General features: G+C 44.0%; 1 pseudogene; it reads right to left on the bottom strand.

Annotated features, from left to right (window-relative positions):
- Positions 1 to 8,118: 8,118 nt before the first annotated feature.
- LOC112235081 lies at positions 8,119 to 22,814 on the bottom strand (annotated as a pseudogene).
- Between the last annotated feature and the right edge of the window lie 1,200 nt (positions 22,815 to 24,014).

The raw sequence follows: 24,014 nt of genomic DNA, 5'->3' as shown, positions 1-24,014 counted from the left end.
TACAAATGGTATACACGAGTTAATCTGACTCCTGAGAAGTAGATAAAGGGCCCCATTGACAAAATCCCAAAGTATCCCTTTAAAAGGCAAACTCTTGATGTGCCTCCAAAACCCCCTCTCACTCCCTCACTCCACTCCCCTTTCCTCTCTCTCTCGCCCCCTCTTACCCCCTCCCCTCCCCTACCCCAACTCTCTTTCCCTAACCCCCCACCCCAACTTTCTTTCCCTAACCCCCACCTACCCCCAACTCTCTTGCCCTAACCCCCACCTACCCCCAACTCTCTTTCCCTAAACCCCCACCCCAACTCTCTTGCCCTAACCCCTCCTCCCACCCCTCCAGTTGTTTCCAGATCCCTATTTGTGTGTTTTCAACTGAACCCCTCCTGCTTTAACCACAGTAAAATGAACTCCTGTTAATCAACTTAGTCCTTAGATCCTGTGTGGAGCAGACTGATCACAGGGAGAATGTTTGGATAACGCCTGAGGATCTAGAGCTGGGCTTCCAGACACGTAGTACTGGTTATCAAAGTATACCAAAGTTAACAGAGGTCCTTGAAGCCAGAATACTGCATTCCTTTCAATATCAGATCAGATACAGTGACACTAAAAGAGCGCATTTTGTGTACCTTTGATATTTTAAGTAGAATATTGAATTTTAAAAGCCTGCTTGCTAAATTAAACGAAGTGCCCTTTAATATATGCAGAGTGTAAATCAAATCAAATCAAATCAAATTGTATTGGTCACATACACGTGTTTAGCAGATGTTATTGCGGGTGTAGTGAAATGCTTGTGTTTCTAGCTCCGACAGTTCAGTAACATCTAACAAGTAATATTGAACAATTTCACAAAATATACCCAATACACACAAATCTAAGTAAAGGAATGGAATTAAGAGTATGTAATATATGGACGAGCAATGTCAGAGCGGCATAGACTAAGATACAGCAGAATAGTATAGGATACAGTATATACTGTACATGAGATGAGTAAAGCAAGATATGTAAACATTATTAAAGTGACTAGTGTTCCAGTTGTTAAAGTGGCCAGTTAAGTCTACAGTTGCAAGAAAGTTTGTGAACCCTTTGGAATAACCTGGATATCTGCATTGATTACACATAAAATGTGGTCTGATCTTCATCTAAGTCACAATAATAGACAAACACAATCTGGCTAAACTAATAACACACAAACGGATGTACTTTTCCCATTTTTATTGAAGACATTGAGTAATCATTCACAGTGCAGGCTGGAAACAGTAAGTGAACCCTTGAATTTATTAACTTGTAGATCTTCCTTTAGCAGCAACAACCTCCACAGAACGTTTCCTGTAGCTGCTTAGAAGACGAGTATGAAGCGAGGGCCAGCCAACGAGAACGTACAGGTCGCAGTGGTGGGTAGTATATGGGGCTTTGGTGACAAAATGGATCGCACTGGGAACGACTGCATCCAATTTATTGAGTGGAGTGTTGGAGGCTATTTTGTAAATGACATCGCCGAAGTCGGGGTGAATCTTGCATTCACTTGCCACTCTCTGTTGCACACATCAAGCTCCCATTCCCTCTGTCACAAGGGGATTTATGGCTGATTTAAAAAGAAAACGTCTATCCTGTTCCAGTTAACCCTGTTATTTTTTGTGGCACTTAATATAGTCCTTTTTTTTAGCTGGGAAAATGTGTTTTTATTAAGCTGAACATGTGCTTTTTGTCCTAGAAATATACCATAAATTTATTGTGATGATGTCAGAGGTCACAGAACTATGGGGATAGAGATTTATTTTCACTACAATGTATATTATTTATTAATATTAACTGTATTTGACTTCCTTTGTCTTTATGAGTTTATGTAAATAAATTAGCCACATTCTCAAAGCTAGAAAAGTGATTATTTTGTTAAGGGGCCCCTCCCATAGCCTACCACTTGTTGGTGGCTTTCTATTTCCAAACATACATTTAAGCATAAATTCAAATAGAACCCTATTTTCTGTATATGGTAAACCCATAGACTTAGATAAACATCACGTCATTGTATCTGCCCCATTATGGCGTCTGTGAGAGCACGGGCAGCACCAATTGAGGCCATCTCCATTTTGATGTAGACCATTTTCTTCTTCTACTACTTCTATGAGTTGATAAACAAACTGAAAGGGTGCATACTGCCACCTAGAGGGTGTTGTTTGAACAGGTATAAAGCCAAGGTTGGAGACTGCAACCTGCAGTTATGAAACATTTTCTCATGAGTATAATGTATTGGCAGATCCCTCGTGACCTGGATATAATTATGTGATTCTTCCTTAACCCATAGGAAGTCCCACTAAGCTGACGACTTCAAAATGGCAAAAATCCTCAATGGTGCTGCCCATGCTAAAACAGGCTTTTGGGCACTAGAGCCATCTATCTATCTCTATGGGCAAGGACAGATTTGCACCAAGTGTGGGCATGATCCCTAAACAGGAAGAACAAAAACATGGTCCATATCACAGACCACAAGACCAAAGTAATAAGCTACTCATAAACAAAATGTGCTGTATATTCAAGTACAATTTTTGGGCCTTACCAACATCTTCACTTTAGGAAGGTTGCTCCTAGGAAAATGCTATGTGAAAGCTGGTTATTTTTTTATTTTTTTATTTCACCTTTATTTAACCAGGTAGGCCAGTTGAGAACAAGTTCTCATTTGCAACTGCGACCTGGCCAAGATAAAGCATAGCAGTGTGAGCAGACAACACAGAGTTACACATGGAATAAACAATTAACAAGTCAATAACACAGTAGAAAACAAAGGGGGGAGTCTATATACAATGTGTGCAAAAGGCATGAGGAGGTAGGCGAATAATTACAATTTTGCAGATTAACACTGGAATGATAAATGATCAGATGGTCATGTACAGGTAGAGATATTGGTGTGCAAAAGAGCAAGTAAATAAATAAAAACAGTATGGGGATGAGGTAGGTGAAAATGGGTGGGCTATTTACCAATAGACTATGTACAGCAGCAGCGATCGGTTAGCTGCTCAGATAGCTGATGTTTGAAGTTGGTGAGGGAGATAAAAGTCTCCAACTTCAGCGATTTTTGCAATTCGTTCCAGTCACAGGCAGCAGAGTACTGGAACGAAAGGCGGCCAAATGAGGTGTTGGCTTTAGGGATGATCAGTGAGATACACCTGCTGGAGCGCGTGCTACGGGTGGGTGTTGCCATCGTGACCAGTGAACTGAGATAAGGCGGAGCTTTACCTAGCATGGACTTGTAGATGACCTGGAGCCAGTGGGTCTGGCGACGAATATGTAACGAGGGCCAGCCGACCAGAGCATACAGGTCGCAGTGGTGGGTGGTATAAGGTGCTTTAGTGACAAAACGGATGGCACTGTGATAGACTGCATCCAGTTTGCTGAGTAGAGTGTTGGAAGCCATTTTGTAGATGACATCGCCGAAGTCGAGGATCGGAAGGATAGTCAGTTTTACTAGGGTAAGCTTGGCGGCGTGAGTGAAGGAGGCTTTGTTGCGGAATAGAAAGCCGACTCTTGATTTGATTTTCGATTGGAGATGTTTGATATGAGTCTGGAAGGAGAGTTTGCAGTCTAGCCAGACACCTAGGTACTTATAGATGTCCACATATTCAAGGTCGGAACCATCCAGGGTGGTGATGCTAGTCGGGCATGCGGGTGCAGGCAGCGATCGGTTGAAAAGCATGCATTTGGTTTTACTAGCGTTTAAGAGCAGTTGGAGGCCACGGAAGGAGTGTTGTATGGCATTGAAGCTTGTTTGGAGGTTAGATAGCACAGTGTCCAATGACGGGCCGAAAGTATATAGAATGGTGTCGTCTGCGTAGAGGTGGATCAGGGAATCGCCCGCAGCAAGAGCAACGTCATTGATATATACAGAGAAAAGAGTCGGCCCGAGAATTGAACCCTGTGGCACCCCCATAGAGACTGCCAGAGGACCGGACAGCATGCCCTCCGATTTGACACACTGAACTCTGTCTGCAAAGTAATTGGTGAACCAGGCAAGGCAGTCATCCGAAAAACCGAGGCTACTGAGTCTGCCGATAAGAATATGGTGATTGACAGAGTCGAAAGCCTTGGCAAGGTCAATGAAGACGGCTGCACAGTACTGTCTTTTATCGATGGCGGTTATGATATCGTTTAGTACCTTGAGTGTTGCTGAGGTGCACCCGTGACCGGCTCGGAAACCAGATTGCACAGCGGAGAAGGTACGGTGGGATTCGAGATGGTCAGTGACCTGTTTGTTGACTTGGCTTTCGAAGACCTTAGATAGGCAGGGCAGGATGGATATAGGTCTGTAACAGTTTGGGTCCAGGGTGTCTCCCCCTTTGAAGAGGGGGATGACTGCGGCAGCTTTCCAATCCTTGGGGATCTCAGACGATATGAAAGAGAGGTTGAACAGGCTGGTAATAGGGGTTGCGACAATGGCGGCGGAAAGTTTCAGAAATAGGGGTCCAGATTGTCAAGCCCAGCTGATTTGTACGGGTCCAGGTTTTGCAGCTCTTTCAGAACATCTGCTATCTGGATTTGGGTAAAGGAGAACCTGGAGAGGCTTGGGCGAGGAGCTGCCGGGGGGCAGAGCTGTTGGCCGAGGTTGGAGTAGCCAGGCGGAAGGCATGGCCAGCCGTTGAGAAATGCTTATTGAAGTTTTCGATAATCATGGATTTATCGGTGGTGACCGTGTTACCTAGCCTCAGTGCAGTGGGCAGCTGGGAGGAGGTGCTCTTGTTCTCCATGGACTTCACAGTGTCCCAGAACTTTTTGGAGTTGGAGCTACAGGATGCAAACTTCTGCCTGAAGAAGCTGGCCTTAGCTTTCCTGACTGACTGCGTGTATTGGTTCCGGACTTCCCTGAACAGTTGCATATCCCGGGGACTATTCGATGCTATTGCAGTCCGCCACAGGATGTTTTTGTGCTGGTCGAGGGCAGTCAGGTCTGGGGTGAACCAAGGACTGTATCTGTTCTTAGTTCTGCATTTTTTGAACGGAGCATGCTTATCTAAAATGGTAAGGAAGTTACTTTTAAAGAATGACCAGGCATCCTCAACTGACGGGATGAGGTCAATGTCCTTCCAGGATACCCGGGCCAGGTCGATTAGAAAGGCCTGCTCACAGAAGTGTTTTAGGGAGCGTTTGACCGTGATGAGGGTGGTCGTTTGACTGCGGCTCCGTAGCGGATACAGGCAATGAGGCAGTGATCGCTGAGATCCTGGTTGAAGACAGCGGAGGTGTATTTGGAGGGCCAGTTGGTCAGGATGACGTCTATGAGGGTGCCCTTGTTTACAGAGTTAGGGTTGTACCTGGTGGGTTCCTTGATGATTTGTGTGAGATTGAGGGCATCTAGCTTAGATTGTAGGACTGGCGGGGTGTTAAGCATATCCCAGTTTAGGTCACCTAACAGAACAAACTCTGAGGCTAGATGGGGGCGATCAATTCACAAATGGTGTCCAGGGCACAGCTGGGAGCTGAGGGGGTCGGTAGCAGGCGGCAACAGTGAGAGACTTATTTCTGGAGAGAGTAATTTTCAAAATTAGTAGTTCGAACTGTTTGGGTATGGACCTGGAAAGTATGACATTACTTTGCAGGCTATCTCTGCAGTAGACTGCAACTCCTCCCCCTTTAGCAGTTCTATCTTGACGGAAGATGTTATAGTTGGGTATGGAAATCTCTGAATTTTGGTGGCCTTCCTGAGCCAGGATTCAGACACAGCAAGGACATCAGGGTTAGCAGAGTGTGCTAGAGCAGTGAGTAAAACAAACTTAGGGAGGAGGCTTCTGATGTTGACATGCATGAAACCAAGGCTTTTCGATCACAGAAGTCAACAAATGAGGGTGCCTGGGGACATGCAGGGCCTGGGTTTACCTCCACATCACCCGCGGAACAGAGAAGGAGTAGTATGAGGGTGCGGCTAAAGGCTATCAAAACTGGTCGCCTAGAGCGTTGGGGACAGAGAATAAGAGGAGCAGGTTTCTGGGCATGGTAGAATATATTCAGGGCATAGTGCGCAGACAGGGGTATGGTGGGGTGCGGGTACAGCGTTATATTTAAAGGAATTATGCATGTCATGTCCAAATCATCCTAAAGTATCTGCAAATGTACCGTGTAACTCAAAGAAGTTCATTATGGATGATTTAGACATTAAGCATGAAAATGCTAATATAGGTACCATCGACTGGCATTGGATTTGGGCCACAAATGCTAAAAAGTTAGCATTTGAAACAGTCGGCCATGTAAACACAACCAAAGCATGGATTGCTGTGATACCTTGTCCATAAACTGCTTACAAAGTAAGGATTTTTTTTTCAATGTGTCATTTGGGTGAACTATCCATTTAATGACTAAGAATCAGTTAATCAGCTATGTTCTAACGTCTGGTGGAAAGCCTTCCCAAAAGAATGGAGGCTGTTATAGCAGTAAAGGGGAATCCAACTCCATATTAATGCCCATCATTTTGGAATGAGATGTTCGATGAGTAGGTGTCCAAATACTTTAGGCCATGTAATGTATCAATCAATCCTCAAATGTAGGATTGTCGTCAGTTGGTTACTTTGGACAATTTTATGCCCTCAGACACAAAGGCCGGACATAAAACACAGTGTCAAAAGGTCGTAGTCATGGAAAACACAAGAGGAAATAGGAACAGAACAGGCGATGGAATGTGTTAAATAGGAAACTTCAAAGACAAAACATCCCTATCAAGGGTTTTTGTGTGTGTGTGTGTGTGTGTGTGTGTGTGTGTGTGTGTGTATGTGAATCCCAAATCATTGGCTGTTATAGAGGTGGGAGATTGGATAGTGTCACATTCCAAAAATATAATTAAAGTTGATTGTGTGGGAATAAAGTTAAACTGTGACTCCTCACAGCTGTGGTGAGCTTATTACCTTGTAAAATTCCTTCAATTGACCCTTGAATTCAGATCTGAGGCCATTACTGACCACACTTAACCTTGACTGAACACAGCCCGGGAGTTCATCTCCCCCCTGGATAGGAAATGTAGATTTCCCCCGGGGGCAGAGGAGCTTGCCTGCCTCCGTGTACAGGAATAGACCATATGGGAGACAAGCAGGAAGAGATGCTGGGAAAATGTCAAGTTCACCAGTTACTCAGAGGACATGCAGCTGTTCCAGCCTCAGATTGTCACCCCCCTCCGCAGACTGTATTATACGTCTCAGGACCCCACCCCCAGACTACAGTACACTCCTTAGGACCCCCCAGACTACAGCATACTCCTCAGGACACCCCCACAGACTACAGTACACTCCTTAGGACCCCCCACAGACTACAGTATACTCCTCAGGACACCCGCCACAGACTACAGTACACTCCTTAGGACCCCCCACAGACTACAGTACACTCCTCAGGACCCCCCACAGACTACAGTACACTCCTCAGGACCCCCCCCAGACTACAGTATACTCCTCAGGACCCCCAGACTTAGTATACTCTTCAGAATCTCCCCCAGTCTACAGTATAGTCCTCAGGACCCCACCTCCTCCTCCGACTACAGTAGACTCCTAAGTTACCCCCCTCTGACTACAGCACATTCCTCAGGACCCCCTCCTCTGACTACAGCACACTCCTAAGGAACCCCCCTCCTCTGACTACAGCACACTCCAGGACCCCCTCCCCACCCTCAGACTACAGTATATGCCTCAGGACCCACGCCGTCCTCAGACTACAGTATATGCCTCAGGACCCACGCCGTCCTCAGACTACAGTATATGCCTCAGGACCCACGCCATTCTCAGACTACACTATATGCCTCAGGACCCACGCCATCCTCAGACTACAGTATATGCCTCAGGACCCACGCCATCCTCAGACACCAGTGTATGCCTCAGGACCCACGCCGTCCTCAGACTACAGTATATGCCTCAGGACCCACGCCATCCTCAGACTACAGTATATGCCTCAGGACCCTCGCCATCCTCAGACCACAGCTTACTCCCATCGCTCCCTCTCTCCTCAGTTACACAGCAATGCCTGTTTCCCATCAGCGTTCTGAAGTGGAGAACTGAATGTCAGAGGTCACAACCTGGGCCAAAACCCAGCTTAAGGTCACAGGGGTCAGGGGTGTGGTGGAAGGGGTGGTTAGGATATACGGGATATTACAAGATCAATAGTCAAATATTGTATTTTCATCTATTTGAAGTGAACAAGAGAACCTAAAATGTGACAGAGAAACTTATAGCCCAGTTCAACAGAAGAAACTGAAAAAATGGGTGAATAATGCTTTAAGCTGTGAAGTGAGGGGTTATATTCAGAAAATCAAAACTGCATAATTTAGTAGTGGTATACCATAAAATACATTCCTTACATCCACTTTGGTAAATCTCTCCCACTCTGTGACCTACCCACATGGAGTTGATTAAATCCATCTCAACATTCCCATGGCTTAAAGAACCACATGAGTCTGTTTCCACAGTCATGCACGTTACATAGAGAAACAAACATCCAATGAGATGTGCTTCTTCACTTGTGATAGTGGGGTTACATACAGTACATACAATGTTAGAAACACCCTCTGCATTCAATTCCATTCAACACATGGCCCATGGATAAGAGTGAGTGAAGATCATGCCTCCAATACGTTTAGGACAGTTCACGGTATATTGGGACGGTGGCTGAAAAGATCCAGTTAATGACGGCTACAGATGATGATCAGAGATCACATCCCTCACAGTACATTTTTTTTGTTAATGTATGTCAGCAAAAGCCCCCTAAAACAGGGGACTTTCCTGTCTTTTCTTTTATTTAAAACTCCAGTCTGTCCCTCTGAGATAGACCCTCCAGCATTAGTATAACCAGGTTTAGAGCTCAGAGAACCTACATAGTCCAACATCTAGACTGGCGGGTGGTGAAGACGCATGTAGCTACATCTCTCAACCCCACCTTTTACATTTGTTTTATAATGACAAATTCAACCTTATTAAAAACCCGTCCAGCATTTCTCTAACCTGGTTGCTGTTTCCGTTTAGATATATTACATACCACTCCTTGCCAAAGATTTGGAAAATTGTCAGGAGTGACAAGAAGTGGAATGTTAGCTAAAAAGACTGGTACCCAGACTAGTATTTCTCTATGTTTAGGTCCAATCTTGAAGGTGCAGCCAGCCGGCAGTGGGGTGGGTTTCTCTTTAAGCAGGTTAGCAGGAAGGGAGCTGTAGAGCTGCTCCAGCCAGGTTGCTGGGCAGACCTCATTCTTTGCATCTTCCATCTTCTTCACTTCTTTCATTCACCCTCCCTATGCATTGTCCTCCATATTGTCATGTGGATCTGCGTCCATTATGTCAAGGTTGCATACTGTATCTATTCGCTGCGATCGACCTCTGAAGAGAATTGGGGGGGGAAAGTAGATCAGTTTTTCAATTGAAACGTTTGAATATAGCAGTTACATTCAGTTTGTCAGCAATCAATGCTTACCTTCTTTATCTGCCTGAGGCACTTCATCCTCAGCTAAGCTAGAGGAGCGGGAAAATACAAAAAGGACAGATGTCAATAAACCTACCTTCAGTTAGGTGGATTGCTAGAGTAACAAACAAATAGGGTTGGTCATTCCTGTTCTAGGTGTTAGGGGACTGTGGATTGTAGGGTGAGGTGTACCATAGAATTAATCTACGGGTTGACCTCTAACCTGGTGAGCTGTAGGGGTGTGTCATTGCGGGGGAGTCGGTGGCCGGGCCTCGCCCTCACTGGAGCCCCCAACGGGCGTGGTCCTCTTGGCCCAGGCGTTCTCCTTGGGAGGTGGAGCGAGGCGGACTGTCTTGTCTGGGAGGGCTCGGCCACAGGGGAGGAGGGCTCCTCTTCACGCCCACTGTCCACCGAGCGCTCGCTCTCCCTGCGCTTGGAGGCTGGGAATCGGAGAGGAAGAATAAAATAAAAACATGAGGAAATGGAGTATGTTGTCCTATGTCAACAAATGTCCAACAGGAAATGAGTGTCCTGCTTTTATACCAACCCTGGGAAAGGAGCCTGCTTGAACCACAACATTACCATCTGATGGTGTCTAAGTGAATAGAGTACTGATATCGTCGCTGATTCAATTACCCATCATAACCAGTAAATTGCTCACCTCTGCAGGATTGGCCACGGCTGCCTGGTTTGGGAAGACTCACTGCCAGTCTGAAAGTGTCCTGCACGTTGGTCCTCACTGCGCCAGCTGGGGTGCCTGAGGGATGGTCAGGATCAATGAGTCAAAGATAACATAACACAGTATAATTTAAGTTTATTCTACAGACATACTCCATTTCCTCATGTTAGCCTATGATCTTCTTCCCTTTCGTAACATACCTCTCTCTAGGATTGTGGTCTGTGATTCTGTCTTCTAGCTCTCGCTGCAGTTTTTCCTGTTCCCTCTTCAGCCTCTCCTCCACCTCTCTCTCCTTGGCAGCCGTGTCCACTGGCTAGGCCCCACCGAAGATGGAGGCAGCCCTGTCCGAGGGGGCAGACGGGGCGCTGCTCTGCTCCACCTCTTTAGGTAGGCTACGGGGTTTCAGTATCAACTTGGGCCTCTCCACAGCACCTGGGTATGACCATAGAGGACAAAAAAAGGAGAGAGGTTTTAATGTACACCCTGGTACTGTGTGGCTGGGCCAGTGCACATTAAGAATGACAATTTTATTTAAAACTTTCTCACCTCGGTCACAACGGCTTTCCTCCCATCTCTCGTATTGGTCACCATAGCGATCCCCACTACCCTGGTGTCATCCCGTCAGTAGCTATTCTGTCGGTAGCCATCTTGCTGGTAGCTATCCTGTCCTCCCTCATCACGCCTGTAACCAGTGCCAAATGCCCTGCGACCCCCACCACCACCACCACCACCACCGGCGCGACAGTCAAAACTACCCGAGGGAAGAAAAATACAATATTAGTCATACTACAAGACTTCACAAACAACATAACAAAAACACAACACCCACTATACAAAAGTCGAATGTGATCAACATATATTTTCCAAAGTTTGTCAAATATTTTCAGTTTTTGTTTAACTTTATAATATACCAAATCTAACGGGAGGTTACTAGATTGTCAACCCTCCAGTTTGGTATTGACGGTGAGCATGAGGCTTTCCAATCGATGGGTATATATTGTTTTGCAGCAATTAGACCTAGATTTAAAAAATTACTCTGACATCGATCACCAATATTTACATTTCCCAACAGACATAAATTGTGGAGATGGATGGATGTAAATTCCTAAACACAATGAAATGCTAGCACAGACATTATCCCCAAAAGATGTTAGTCACATGACCAGCACATGTAATAGGGTTCCGTTGTGCTCTTTGCATCTCCAAATGTGACATTTCTGTGTGCATTCTGTTGGGAATGTAGCAAGTGTAAAAACAGTCCATTTGAATCTTGAGGTATTTCCATTCCAAATAAAGTTGGAGAGCAGGCCATTTATTTTATTAAAAAAGTTGGATGGAATTGAAATTGGCAGGGCCTGGAATAAATACACCAACCTCAGTAATACGGTTGAAGTCGGAAGTTTACATACACTTAGGTTGGAGTCATTAAAACTCGCTTTTTTCAACCACTCCACAAATTTCTTGTTAACAAACTATAGTTCTGGCAAGTCGGTTAGGACATCTACTATGTGCATGACAAGTAATTTATCCAACAATTGTTTACAGACAGATTATTTCACTGTATCACAATTCCAGTGGGTCAGAAGATTACATACACTAAGTTGACTGTGCCTTTAAACAGCTTGGAAAATTCCAGAAAATTTTGTCATGGTCTTAGAAGCTTCTGATAGGCTTATTGACATCATTTGAGTCAATTGGAGGTGTACCTGTGGATGTATTTCAAGGCCTACCTTCAAACTCAGTGCCTCTTTGCTTGACATCACGGGAAAATCAAAAGAAATCAGCCAAGACCTTAGAAAACAAATTGTAGACCTCCACAAGTGTGGTTCATCCTTTGGAGAAATATCCAAACGCCTGAAGATACCACGTTCATCTGTACAAACAATAGTACGCAAGTATAAACACCATGGGACCACGCAGCCGTCATACCGCTCAGAAAGGAGAGGCGTTCTGTCTCCTAGAGATGAACCTACTTTGGTGCAAAAAGTGCAAATTAATCCCAGAACAACAGCAAAGGACCTTGTGGAGACACTAGAGGAAACAGGAACAAAAGTATCTATATCCACAGTAAAACAAGTCCTATATCGTCATAACCTGAAAGGCCGCTCAGCAAGGAAGAAGCCACTGCTCCAAAACTGCCATAAAAAAGCCAGACTACGGTTTGCAACTGCACATGTGGACAAAGATCATAGTTTTTGGAGAAATGTCCTCTGGTCTGATGAAACAAAAATAGAACTGTTTAGCCATAATGACCATCGTTATGTTTGGAGGAAAAAGGGGGATGCTCGCAAGCCGAAGAACACCATCCCAACCGTGAAGCACGTGGGTGGAAGCATCATGTTATGGGGTTCTTTGCTGCAGGAGGGACTGGTGCAATTCACAAAATATATGGCATCATGAGGAGGGACAATTATGTGGATATATTGAAGCAACATCTCAAGACACCAGTCAGGAATGTTAAAGCTTGGTCGCAAATGGGTCTTCCAAATGGACAATGACCCCAAGCATACTTCCAAAGTTGTGGCAAAATGGCTTAAGGACAACAAATTCAAGGTATTGGAGTGGCCATCACAAAGACCTGACCTCAATCCCATAGAAAATGTGTGGGCAGAACTGAAAACACGTGTGAGAGCAAGGAGGCCTACAAACCTGACTCAGTTACACCAGGAATGGGCCAAAATTCACCCAACGTTTTGTGGTAAGCTTGTGGAAGGCTACCCGAAATGTTTGAACCAAGTTAAACAATTTAAAGGCAATGCTACCGAATACTAATTGAGTGTATGTAAACTTCTGACCCACTGGGAATGTGATGAAATAAATAAATGCTTAAATAAATCCCTCTCTACTATTATTCTGACATTTCACATTCTTAAAATAAAGTGGTGATCCTAACTGACCTAAAACAGGGAATTTTTACTTGGATTAAATGTTAAATATATTTGGCTAAGGTGTATGTAAACTTCCAACTTCAACTGTAGGTCCTTCCACCCCAACCTAGGACATGCATTCCTGATTTTTTATTTTTTTTATTTCACCTTTATTTAACCAGGTAGGCAAGTTGAGAACAAGTTCTCATTTACAATTGCGACCTGGCCAAGATAAAGCAAAGCAGTTCGACACGTACAACAACACAGAGTTACACATGGAGTAAAACAAACATACAGTCAATAATACAGTGGAAAAATAAGTCTATATACAATGTGAGCAAGTGAGGTGAGATAAGGGAGGTAAAGGCAAAAAAAGGCCATGGTGGCGAAGTAAATACAATATAGCAAGTAAAACACTGGAATGGTTGATTTGCAGTGGAAGAATGTGCAAAGTAGAGATATAAATAATGGGGTGTAAAGGAGCAAAAATAAATAAATAAATAAATAAATAGGGTAGGGAAAGAGGTAGTTGTTTGGGCTAAATTATAGATAGGCTATGTACAGGTGCAGTAATCTGTGAGCTGCTCTGACAGCTGGTGCTTAAAGCTAGTGAGGGAGATAAGCGTTTCCAGTTTCAGAGATTTTTGTAGTTCGTTCCAGTCATTGGCAGCAGAGAACTGGAAGGAGAGGCGACCAAAGGAATAATTGGTTTTGGGGGTGACCAGAGAGATATACCTGCTGGAGCGCGTGCTACAGGTGGGTGCTGCTATGGTGACCAGCGAGCTGAGATAAGGGGGGACTTTACCTAGCAGGGTCTTGTAGATGACCTGGAGCCAGTGGGTTTGAAGCGAGGGCCAGCCAACGAGAGCGTACAGGTTGCAGTGGTAGGTAGTATATGGGGCTTTGGTGACAAAATGGATGGCACTGTGATAGACTGCATCCAATTTATTGAGTAGGGTATTGGAGGCTATTTTGTAAATGACATCGCCGAAGTCGAGGATTGGTAGGATGGTCAGTTTTATAAGGGTATGTTTGAAAGCATGAGCGAAGGATGCTTTGTTGCAAAGTAGGAAGCCAATTCTAGATTTAACTTTGGATTGGAGATGTTTGATGTGAGTCTGGAAGGAGAGTTTACATTCTAACCATACACCTAAGTATTTGTAATTGTCCACATATTCTAAGTCAGAGCCGTCCAGGGTAGTGATTTTGGAAAGGCTGGCAGGTGCAGGCAGCGATCGGTTGAAGAGCATGCATTTAGTTTTACTTGTATTTAAGAGCAATTGGAGGCCACGGAAGGAGAGTTGTATGGTATTGAAGCTCGCCTGGAGGGTTGTTAACACAGTGTCCAAAGAAGGGCCCGAAGTATACAGAATGGTGTCGTCTGCGTAGAGGTGGATCAGAGACTCACCAGCAGCAAGAGCGACATCATTGATGTATACAGAGAAGAGAGTCAGTCCAAGAATTGAACCTTGTGGCACCCCCATAGAGACTGCCAGTGGCCCGGACAACAGACCCTCCGATTTGACACACTGAACTCTATCAGAGAAGTAGTTGGTGAACCAGGCGAGGCAATCATTTGAGAAACCAAGGCTATCAAGTCTGCCGATGAGGATGTGGTGATTGACAGAGTCGAAAGCCTTGGCCAGGTCAATGAATATGGCTGCACAGTATTGTTTCTTATCGATGGCGGTTAAGATATCGTTTGGGACCTTGAGCGTGGCTGAGGTGCACCCATGACCAGCTCTGAAACCAGATTGCATAGCGGTGGGATTCGAAATGGTCGGTAATCTAGGACTACCTGACATGATGACTCCTTGCTGTCCCCAGTCCACCTGGCCGTGCTGCTGCTCCAGTTTCAACTGTTCTGCCTTATTATTATTGACCATGCTGGTCATTTATGAACATTTGAACATCTTGGCCATGTTCTGTTATAATCTCCACCCGGCACAGTCAGAAGAGGACTGGCCACCCCACATAGCCTGGTTCCTCTCTAGGTTTCTTCCTAGGTTTTGGCCTTTCTAGGGAGTTTTTCCTAGCTACCGTGCTTCTACACCTGCATTGCTTGCTGTTTGGGGTTTTAGGCTGGGTTTCTGTACAGCACTTTGAGATATCAGCTGATGTACGAAGGGCTATATAAATACATTTGATTTGATTTGATCTGTTTGTTGACTTGGCTTTCAAAGACCTTAGAAAGGCAGAGTAGGATATAGGTCTGTAGCAGTTTGGGTCAAGAGTGTCCCCCCCTTTGAAGAGGGGGATGACCGCAGCTGCTTTCCAATCTTTGGGAATCTCAGACGACACGAAAGAGAGGTTGAACAGGCTAGTAATAGGGGTGGCAACAATTTTGGCAGATAATTTTAGAAAGGGTCCAGATGTCTAGCCCGGCTGATCTGTAGGGGTCCAGATTTTGCAGCTCTTTCAGAACATCAGCTCACTGGATTTGGGAGAAGGAGAAATGGGGAAGATTTGGGCGAGTTTCTGTAGGGGGTGCAGTGCTGTTGACCGGGGTAGGGGTAGCCAGGTGGAAAGCAGTTCACATATGGTGTCCAGAGCACAGCTTGAGGCAGAGGGTGGTCTATAGCAGGCGGCAACGGTGGGAGACTTATTTTTAGAGAGGTGTATTTTTAAAAGTAGAAGTTCAAATTGTTTGGGTACAGTCAGGGATAGTAGGACAGAACTCCGCAGGCTCTCTTTGCAGTAGATTGCAACACCGCCCCCTTTGGCCGTTCTATCTTGTCTGAAGATGTTGTAGTTAGGGATGAAAATTTCAGAATTTTGGGTGGTCTCCCTAAGCCAGGATTCAGACACGGCTAGAACATCCGGGTTGGCAGAGTGTGCTAAAGCAGTGAATAAAACAAAGTTAGGGAGGAGGCTTCTAATGTTAACAAGCATGAAACCAAGGCTATTACGGTTACAGAAGTCATCAAAAGAGAGTGCCTGGGGAATAGGAGTGGAGCTAGGCACTGCAGGGCCTGGATTCACCTCTACATCACCAGAGGAACAGAGGAGGAGTAGGATAAGGGTACGGCTAAAAGCTATGAGAATTGGTCATCTAGAACGTCTGGAACAGAGAGTAAAAGGAGGTTTCTAGAGGCGATAAAATAGTTTCAAGGTATAATGTACAGACAAAGGTATGGTAGGATATGAATACAGTGGAGGTAAACCTAGGTATTGAGTGAATTTGAGAGAGATATTGTCTCGAGAAACATCATTGAAACCAGGTGATGTCATCGCATGTGTGGGTGGTGGAACTGAAATGTTGGATAAGGTATAGTGAGCAGGGCTAGAGGCTCTACAGTGAAATAAGCCAATAAACACTAACCAGAACAGCAATGGACAAGGCATATTGACATTAAGGAGAGGCATGCTTAGTCGAGTGATCATAAGGGTCCAGTGAGTAATGAGGTTGGTTGGGGTCACGGCGATTCAGACAGCTAGCCGTGCCATCGGTAACAAGCTAGCATAGGATGGAGGTCTGTTTTTAGCCACCTCGTGCCTTTCCGTCGGTAGATTAGTGGGGTTCCATGTGGTAGAGGGGATCAATCCAATTGGCAAAATAGATATAGTTATAGTGACCCAAGAAAAATTGTCTGATAGATCTATTCAGATTGCAGCCGATAAGACAGCTAACGATTAGCTAGATGGGCGTTCAGGTAACGTCGCGACGGAGGAGCCAGTTGGATAACTCCCTCACGTCGGTAGTCCAGTCGTGAAGGTCCAGTGGGGCTCCGCATTGGCAGTAAAACGGGTCCGGATAGGTGATTGTGGCCCAGGAGTGGCTGATGGAACTCTTCAGCTGGCTAGCTCCGGAATAATTGATGTTTGCTCCGGGATCAATGTAAGCCAATAGTCACACGGATAGCAGCTAGCTAGCTGCGAGATCCAGGTGTAAATGTCCAGAGCTTGCGGTTGAAATCCGGGGATATGGAAAGAAAAATAGGTCCGGTATGTTCTGGTCTGAGTCGCGTTGTACAAAACTGGCGATAGATTTTCGAGCTAAAGGATAGCTGATGACCACAAACCGTGGTTAGCTGAATACTAACGTTAGCCAGTAAACTGGCTAGCTTCTGGCTATTGCTTCTATTGTGGATTTCAGATTTGAGGTAAATAATAACTTTTTTTTTTTTTTAATTGTTGAGGCCGGTTGCAGGAGAGTGTTTTGAAGTTGAGTTTTTGGAGAATAAAATATATAAAAGATATGCGAAGAAAGGTGTAAATATATACACCAAGACGAGGACAAAGGACATCTGACTGCTATGCCATCTTGGGATAAGACCTAAGGGATGAAGACCTCAGGGTCGAAACGTTGCAACAAAATCACCTGGGAGCATGAACAGCATCGTGTGGCGTTTTCCTTTTTCACGAGGTCGCCTATAACTCCATCACCTGCAAAAAAGTACCTAGATGTGCGTACGTATGTTCTTCAGCTTTTCTACTGTAGCTACACAAACATAAGATTCACACGTTTGTCCTTAGACTGTTAGGTTCTTATCTTTCAGAGTAAATAACTCACAGACTCTAGAGAAGCTTTAACCAAATTTAATTCTGCTCAAAGGGTCAGACAGACCAACATTTCTCACCATCACAGTTATATACATCCCCCTTAAGACACTCCTCCTTCTCTCCAATCCTTAAATCTTATGGTTCCCCAGGAAAAGGGTAGTAAACCTTTAGTAACCTTTACCTTCAGGGGATCTGACCTCACCTCCCGACCTCAACCCCTCCTCCTTCTAGTCCACAGATGTCCATCCGTCTCCCCAATAGCAATCCGTTGATCTCCTCCCGTCCACCCAACACATTCCACAGCCACTCTCTTTCTACAGATCTCACTCCTTAATATACTATGCGTCTGATCTATCATGTCTTTATTATCTCAATGTTCAAAATGTCAAATCCAACAAGACCAATCTGCAATGTCCACAAGGATCCTTCTGTTTCCGAAGTTCTGCATGGAGGAAGAGGAGGAAGAGCAAACAGCATTAAAAAAGTAATGGATGACATGTGCCATCTAGTGGCCAAACCAATTGACTGCCGTTTCACCAGCTAGTGGCTAAACCTATTAACTATTTTCCTTGAAGCTCACTTTGTATATTGGACTAACCTCTTTATTTAGACTCAAGGCACTCAGGAGAGATTCCACATCATCAAACTCAGCATAGCCAAAACCCTTCGAGCGGTCTTGGTTACTGGGTTCTCTAGGAAGATGTACTGCACTGATCTACACACACACAAACACACACACACACAGACAGACAGACAGACAGACAGACAGACAGACAGACAGACAGACAGACAGACAGACAGACAGACAGACAGACAGACAGACAGACAGACAGACAGACAGACAGAGTCAAACAAAGATATAGTATGTCTGGGTTTAAATGAACAAATACTAGCAGCAAGTTGGCAAATACTTTATAACAGGGTTATTAACAGGGGTAACAGGGGTATTTAAATCTGACTCTACGAGGTCCGGACTGCTGCTGCTTTTCTGTTCTGCCTGATAATTCATTGCCCCCACCTGGTGTCCCAGGTCTGAGTCAGTCCCTGATTAGAGGGGAATCCCCCACCTGGTGTCCCAGGTCTAAATCAGTCCCTGATTGGAGGGGAATCCCCCACCTGGTGTCCCAGGTCTAAATCAGTCCCTGATTAGAGGGAAAGAATGAAAGAAAGAAAAAAGCAGTGGAACTGCCTTCAAGGTCCAGATTTCAGTTTGAGGGCTTACAATAATGTATACCATTCAGCAGATGCTTTCATCCAAAGAGACTTACAGTCATGCCTGCATACATATTACGTATGGGTGGTGCTGGGAATCGAACCCACTATCCTGGCATTACAAGTGCAATGCCCTACCAACTGAGCTACAGAAGACCCACAAAGGAATTAACTGTGTAATACAACAGATTTAGGCTTAAATGTTATGTTTTGGGTAGGGCCAAACATGTGCTAAATTTGAAATGCACTTACCCCCACGCCCCTGAAGAAGTCCATGATGGAGTCCTCAGTCACGTCGTAGGGCAAGTTGCCCAGGAAGGCGGTGTAAGGGGGACCGCGAGGAATACAAGAGCGGTCAACGTTTGACTCCCGGGCTGAACGGGGTGCTGTGGGCAGGATGGAGCGGTCGATGGCTGGGGCCCGGGAAATATCCTCCTCTGTATGCCAGGAGGTGGATACTGGAGGGAGAAGGGAGAAATTTAGAGGGATTGGAGGTTAAAGGGCCAATCTATGATTGGACATGATTTTTTTTAAACTTTCAAATTAATAATATACAGTGCCTTCAGAAAGTATTCACACCCCTTGACTTTGTGTTGTGTTACAGTCTGAATTTAAAATGTATTCAATTCAGATTTTGTGTCTCTCGCCTACACACAATACACCTTAATGGAAAGCGCTCAGGGATTTCACCATGAGGCCAATGGTGACTTTAAAACAGTTACAGAGTTTAATGGCTGTGATAGGAGAAAACTGAGGATGGGTCAACAACACTGCAGTTACTCCACAATACTAACCTAGAGTAAAAAGAGTGAAAAGAACAAAGCCTGTACAAAATACAAATATTCCAAAACATGCATTTTTGCAATAAGGCACCAAAGTAAAACTGCAAAAAATGTGGCAAAGAAATTAACTTAATGTTCTGAATATAAAGTGTTATGTTTGGTGCAAATGCAACACAACACATAAAGGAACACCACTTTTCAAATGTTCAAGTATGATGGTGGCTGCATCATGTTATGGGTATGCTTGTAATTGGCAAAGACTAGCGAGTTTTTTGGGGGGGATAAAAATAAATGGAATAGAGCTAAGCACAGGCAAAATCCTAGAGGAAAACCTGGTTCAGTCTACTTTCCAACAGACACTGGGAGACAAATTCACCTTTCAGCAGCACCATAACCTAAAGCACAAGGCCAAATATACACTGGAGTTGCTTACCAGGTCAACATTGAATGTTCCTGAGTGGCCTAGTTACAGTTTTCACTTTTACTCCATTGTTTATAAACAATGTAATTGTAAACAAACACTTTATAGCTTCAAAACATGGTTGAAAGTATCATTTTGATCTCATGGATGATGTGTCATTGCATGCATAGCTCTGTCTATGAATTTGAGAGTGGTTACATTTCTCCAGCCCCAATCCTCAGATAGTTACCAAAAACAGTGCCGGGGTCGCAATTTTTGTCATTGTTTAAACTGCAGATTTCCCTTTCAAGATCATGCTGCCTTGGTATGTACGGATCCTTACGATAAGATGGGTCAGATGCTGTTCTGTGTACTGACCAGAGATGAATGTCACAGAACGGGATTGGGCCTACATAAGTTACAGTAGCCAAATCTTAACAACATTTATCCTGGTTGGGAACACTCAACGTATTGGAGAAAGGAGAACAAATCACTCTGATGCTGCATCCTTTTTCTGAAGAATCTCACCCTCTGTGTCTAGGTCATCTGTCTCGTCGGCCCAGCTGCTAGTGGGCTTGGTGGGGTAACTTGGGGGTGCATTACCCCCCTTGTCCTCTGCCAGGAAGTTAGTCAGGGATAGGGTCTTATTCCCCTTCTTCTTAGCTGCTGTGAGGAGAGGGTGACATTTTATCATGGTCAAACAGCTCTTTGGCAAGTTTCTGACAAGACTCACTGTGACAGGAAAATGGTAGTGCTGCATTACCCCCCTTGTCCTCTGCCAGGAAGTTAGTCAGGGATAGGGTCTTATTCCCCTTCTTCTTAGCTGCTGTGAGGAGAGGGTGACATTTTATCATGGTCAAACAGCTCTTTGGCAAGTTTCTGACAAGACTCACTGTGACAGGAGTCCCCCCTCAGGGAACGCTTGTGAAACAGACCAAACAGGGGTCTGAGAAGTGAATAACCTCTATGGAAGAATTTTCCTCGAAATCTAAAGGCACAACCTAGATTCGAGCCAATGTCTTAAATAGTTGAACATGTTATTACTCCTACCTCGTGAAAGTGACTTACTGACACTTTTTCATTTTTTGTTGTTGTCAAAAACAACTTTATATTGAAGGAGTGCCTTTGAGTTGCAAATGCGCAGTTCAGCGCTAAACACGATTACGTGATTCCACGCATTATTTTTTAATTTTAATTTATTTTATTTTTTATTAATAACAAATCAATACATAAAGCACATGAGGGAACACAAGCATACATAGATTACAAACAATAGACAATCGAGCTAGGGGCGGGGCTAGGAGCGGGGCTAGGGGCGGGGCTAGGGGCGGGGCTAGGAGCGGGGCTAGGGGGTACAATATCACATTACAATTACACAAGGACCTTAAGGGACATGCATATACTTACAATTCTAACAGCTTTTTTGTTAGTAGAGCATTTAACCGTCTTAAAATACACTTCAATTTCTTTTTGTAGGGTACGAAAATGTGGTTTTCTGTTTGTAAATTTACATTTGTGTATATGAAATTTGGCCAAAAGAATAATGAAATTAATTACATGAAAATGATCCCGCTTATTTCTATTGTATGTAAAGAATCCAAACAGGACATCTCTCCACAATAGTGTGAAATCTTCATAAATGTGTTCAATTATAAACCTACTGATGTCTTGCCACAGTTTTCTTACATGCATACAATGCCAAAAAAGATGCACAACTGTTTCTGGGTGGTCATTACAAAAGGAGCAATTTGAGTTGATGTTTTCCTTAAACCTCTTCATATAGTGGTTGGCAGGATAATATTTATGAATAATTTTAAAGGAAACTTCCTTAATTTTGTTAACAAGTAGGTATGTGTGTGGCAACATCCAAACTTTTTTGCAACAGATATTATCAATAAATCCATTCCAATAAGTCATTCCACGCATTAGTTTAGCTAGCCAACATCGCCATGACGTTTTTCTTTTTACACATTACAAGTGTGATTGGGGATTCTAGTGGAGAAGGACATGTAACATATCTTCATACCGTCTTTGGCCTTATTGTGCTGGCTTGGATCATATATTTTTACACTGTCCATTATAATATTGTAATGAAACAGCAGGTCTCGAACCCTCGACATTCGAGCCCGAGGTCCGGCTATCGATTGTGCCGCAAAAGCACAGCGCTTATAAACCCAGGGTCGTTACACTATGATTCCAGCAATAAGGGTGGACGGGTAACCTGGCCATCCCAGTAGTGTACAACTCAGCGTGGCTTGCTTTTGGGCCAAAGGAATTGAATCAGGCAAAAGTGTTAAGGTATGTTGCACTTAGCAGTGAGTCAGTGACGGAAAATAATATCCCTGCAAAGAGACTAACAGAGCCCGATTTTTAAGGGTCATTCCAAGCCCGCCACATGGGTCACAGAACCGTGTGTAACGTGGATGTTCACTTTACAGACTTCCAGAAGAGCATGAAATGAGGCCATCACCATTCCCTCATCCATCAGATGTTGACGCACCACATAAACATAAACTACCCCTCACCCTGGTCTACTACGCATGCCCCAGACACTGTCAACGTAGGATAGCCAGCTGACTACTCTTTTACATAGTTTACATAGATATCAGGTCAAGTGTCTATATAACTTTGGATACATATTTGTAAAACCCTGCAGATATAACTCATTGTGTTGACATAGTATGCAACTGTCGCAGTCCCAAACAAACTATCTATGATGGCGCATGATCATTCCTGTGCACAATGACCAGCTGGTCTTCGGAGAAAAATAACGTTACCCTGTAAAGTGCGATGTTTACATGGTTCCATGCCCACTCCCTCCCTGCAGCGTCCGCCACGATACAGCCCCTCCTGACACAAAGCATGTGAAGTCGACACACCCGGAAAAAGTATGCATTTCAAAACGGTGAATCCATCCCTTTCTAAAAACACCCGGCCCATGCAGAATTTAGCTAACATAATTCTCACCTGACGTCGCCATGTTGGAGAACAACTGCCAGGATCCTGGATGGAGACGCGGGCACACAAGTATCCGCGTGCATGCTGCGCATCGTGTTTTCGTGATTTGCAGTGGTGTAGATCACTCTATCACTGTGGTGTAGATCACTCTATCACTGTGGTGTAGATCACTCTATCACCACTGGAGAGCAGGCTAGGCCTAATTGACGGAATGAGAGGTTTTCAAAAGTTATTAATGAGGGTGTAACAAAATGCTTGCGTTTCTATCTCCAACAGTGCAGTAATATCGAACAAGTAACAATACACACATTCCACGTAAAGGAATGGAATTAAGAATATATACATATTTGGACGAGTAATGTAAGAGCATAGACTAAAATACAGTAGAATTGGATTAGCACAGTGAACGTATGCCTATATTCACTATGCTAATCCTGTTGCATGATGACCTTAATATGATGCCATTTACTGTATTTGGTAAATAAAGGTGTAAATGTGTTTGTTTCATTCTGAGTGGAGGGGTTTATTGTGTTTATTGGTTCTTCAATCTTCAAAAGTCCCAACAACGATAGTAAAACTAGACAGATTCTCCCTCATACGGACATTTCCCACCTCCCAATGAGGATAAAGGCAATTTTATGCTTGTGTGATGCAAAATCTGTGGTAGAAAAGGTGTTTGGTCTGTTCTGAGTGGAGAATATCCATCCAAATCAAATGTTATTTGTTATATACACGTGTTTAGCAGATGTAATTGCGGGTGTAACAAAATGCTTGTGTTTCTATCTCCAACAGTGCAGTAATATCTAACAAGTAATATCTAACAATACACACAATCTAAAGTAAAGGAATGGAATAAAGAATATATAAATATTTGGACGAGCAATGTAAGGGCATAGACTAAGATACAGTAGAATAGGACAGAATAAAGTTAAATAAAGGTTCAATAAAATAAACAAATATACATGTGAGATGAGTATTGCAAAATATGTAAGCATTATTAAGCAAAAGGTAAGTGGAAATATTACTTGGTTCAAGCATATATTGTAATAACTATGCACATGTTGGCTACAGTATGACTGTCTGCTCAAAACTTCCCCTTTTTGCATTGTATGTTTTGCCCTAAACTTTGGAGCTACTGTGGCAACAGCTTCCCCATGCCTTATAACTTTTGAAAAACAAAGCCAGTATTTTGGATGGGTTTAT

This window comes from Oncorhynchus tshawytscha, linkage group LG16, assembly GCF_018296145.1.
Source record: "Oncorhynchus tshawytscha isolate Ot180627B linkage group LG16, Otsh_v2.0, whole genome shotgun sequence".
Classification (NCBI taxonomy): Eukaryota; Metazoa; Chordata; class Actinopteri; order Salmoniformes; family Salmonidae; genus Oncorhynchus; species Oncorhynchus tshawytscha.
Note: the sequence above shows the minus strand (reverse complement) of the source record. Positions and strands in the feature narration are given on the sequence as shown.